The 3,197-nt window shown below is 48.2% G+C and overlaps 1 pseudogene; it reads right to left on the bottom strand.

Annotated features, from left to right (window-relative positions):
* Positions 1-702: 702 nt before the first annotated feature.
* LOC114223889 (small ribosomal subunit protein uS12 pseudogene) lies at positions 703-2,870 on the bottom strand (annotated as a pseudogene).
* Positions 2,871-3,197: the final 327 nt, after the last annotated feature.

Below are 3,197 nucleotides of genomic sequence, written 5' to 3' on the forward strand. Positions count from 1 at the left end.
CTGATATAGTAGGTGCTCAGGAAATATCTGTTGAATGAAAGATCAGTGAAGAAAGGAAAGAAAAAAATCCCTTTTTATAGGCTTAGTGGGTTTGCAGCAAAAAAAACGTAGGTTATGGAACTCTCCAGACCGGTGGGGTGGGGGTGGGGAAATGTGACACGGATGTGACACACACAATCGGCTGCAGCTTGGCTTTATTTTGTTTTTGGTCTGCTAATGTTGCACTGGAAAGATTCATTCTGCCATCTTCAGAACTAGGATGCATTACAACTCTACCGACGACATTCTAGAGCCTGCTCCTTCCAGGATGGTCTGGCCGGCAGCAGCATCCCCAGCATGCTGGTTGGAAATGTGGAATCGCCAGCCCCGCCCCACCGACTGAGTCAGAATCTGCATTTTAATGAGTTCCCCCAAGAGGTGAGGAGGCGAAGAGTAGGCAGTTTCACGTTGGAGGTGCCAGTCTGGATGCAGAAGCTCTCTCACACGGGAGGAGTCATCAGGAGAACCTGGCAAGTGAGAAGAGCTAGGAATCCCCATTTCCCCCATGCTCTGCTTGAGGCTAAAAGTGGGACCTAACAGGAATCTACGGGTTTCTCCCCAAGTCCCAGAAATTCCACATGGTTCAACCTCACACTTGGTTTGTTTTTTGTTTTTTCTTTTGGCGTATGAAAATTTATTACTGTCATTTGTGCACCATCAAACTTATGATATCAGTCTCTCCTTCTTGCCTTTTATGAGGCCGAAAGAGAAACATTGGCTATTTTGACATTCTTAATGTCTCCAGGAATGTCACTGACAGCAGGACTTTTCCAACCAAATCCAGCAACCAGAACTGGTTCATTTTCCTCAATAAATTTTGAACAACAATCACTGGGTACAAAGGCTGTGGTTTGTTTTTTGGTTTTTTTGGTTTTTTTTTTTTTTTTTTTTTGCACTATTGATCAGTTGGACCCTCACATATTTCCTGATGGCAGAATTTGGCTGTTTGGCTTCAACCCCTACTTTTTCCAGCACAATTCCCTTTGCATGGGAAGTGCCTCCAAAAGGGTTGGCTTTCACAGCTGTGCCCAAATGGGCTTTCTTGTACTGTTTATAATGCCACTTCTGATCTTGACGGTGACAACGGAGCTTCCTGGCAGTACGAACACTGCAATACTTACCTGTCCTGCCAGCACCACAGGCCTGAGCAAGAGAGCGCAACCTCACACTTTGGGAGCACCCAGAATGAGTCTCATGTGTCCATGACTTCTCACTCAGCTACTCTGTGTGCATGCGTGTGTGCACGAGTGTGCGTGTGCGTGGGGTCACCATCCTCCTGCTCTCCGACCTGAGCACCAGCCATGCCTCCTAAGGACAGACGGGCAGGAGGCTTGCCTAGAAGGGCACTCTGTACCTTGCCAAGTCCCCCAGTTTGTAATCAGAATGATGCCTGATTATCACTAGAGCCGCTTGGCGCTCTAGTGGACAGAACGTTTAGCATAAGAGCTTTTTCATTTATTGTTGGACCTAGGAGCTAAAAGCTAGAGAAACCACTCAGAAGGAACTAGGGACTTAGTGAATGGTTTAAAAATGAGTTAAAACCAGGACATGAAAAGAATCTGGTTATCCATGCCCCTGCGGGGCAGATGTACTCACTTACCAGGAACCAACGTTCTCCATCTAATTCCCCATAACTATAGCATAATCATTTCCAAACTCCAGCCCATGCCACTGGGGACGAATGGACGGATCTTACTGAAGGATGTAATTATCATGAACAATCAATAGGCTGTGTGAGTGGAAGCCCAGATAGCACCAGGAGAGATGGAGTGAAGATGGGTGGGGGAAGAATACCAGGCCAAGGTCACAGAGCTGAAGGATTTGTTCAAGAAGGTTTAAAGCTCCAAAGAGAAGTGCTGACTGATGAAGTGTCTTCATCACCAGTGGCTCAGGGATCCCTGAGGGAACAAAGGGGAAACTCTGGGTCGCCCCAAGGCCAGAGGTCCCACCTCAGGCCATACCCAGAAGTGAGAGAGAAAGAAGGAAGCCAGTACCTAGGGGGACAGAGTGCTCTGTCCCAGGTCCACTGTGGCCCAAATGACTGAGTCTCTCTGCTCGGTGCCTATCTCAGGCAGAGTTGAAGGAAGACATGGGAGGGGAGCCCATGGGTTGTGCTGGCTGAGCCAAGCTGCAAGACAGTTGAGTTAGGACAAGAATCTTGTGACTCAGAGGTGCCTGGGTGGCTCAGTGGGTTAAACATCTGATTCTTGATTTTGGCTTAGGTCGTGTTTTCAGGGTCCTGGGATGGAGCCCCACATCAGGCTCTGCACTCAGCATGGAGTCTGTTGGAGATTCTCTCTCTCCCTCTCTCTGCCCCTCCCCATGCTCTCTCTCTTTCCCTAGAAAAAAGGATCTTGTAGCCTGGAAGTCCTTTGTTTCCAGGCTTTAGAGTTTCTAGTTTCTAATTTCTTCAGTGAAATTTCTAAGCTCATCTTATGGACCTATCATGCAAAAGAGCTCCCCACCTGGCAAAGAATTGGGGGGTGTCAGTGAACCCCTAGATTGCACAAGCAGTGGTGATCTGGCAGTGACTTGCCTGAAGGCCTAGGCAGGGAAGCTGGTATAGGGACAGTGGGGTCCCCAGAAGGGCCAGGGTGAGGAGCAGCTGGGAAGGCTGCTAGTCCCCTCCCTCCAGGACTTGGAATTCTCTTCTTCTTCCTCTTTTAGTCAACAGCTTCAGGGTGTGTTTATCCTTAGCAGGCTCCCCTTTCTGGAAGGTCATTACTGGGGCTCACAGAGAGAAGGCCTTCTTTGGCGCACGTCCTCCTTTCTCCCACCTCCTGCCTGGCCTCGCGGGTTACTTCTGAGCTTCTGATTCTGTAGGAAGCCATAGCATCACAGACCAGGAAAATACTGCAAAAAATAACACATCTCCTACATTTTTAAAGAAATTTCTAGTGGAAACCTTGCATAATTGAATACAGGACTCAACACTTACGAAAAAAAAAACCATTCTTAGGAATAGAAGGGAGACACACACATTGGTACTGTATAATGAAGATCGGCCCACAAAGACTGTTCTGGGTAAAAGCTGGGTAGATGGCAGCCTGCCCTCCTTCTGTGCCAGTACACACATCCACCCATTGGCTTTATGAGCAGATCCAAACAAAGGGGCTTGATTGTGTGAAATGCCAGCCTGGCTCCTTCACCAGCCCGCA

Source organism: Eumetopias jubatus, unplaced genomic scaffold (genome assembly GCF_037043125.1).
Source record: "Eumetopias jubatus isolate StellerSeaLion01/CBP00866 unplaced genomic scaffold, mEumJub1_p1.0 scaffold_6, whole genome shotgun sequence".
NCBI classification, from domain to species: domain Eukaryota; kingdom Metazoa; phylum Chordata; class Mammalia; order Carnivora; family Otariidae; genus Eumetopias; species Eumetopias jubatus.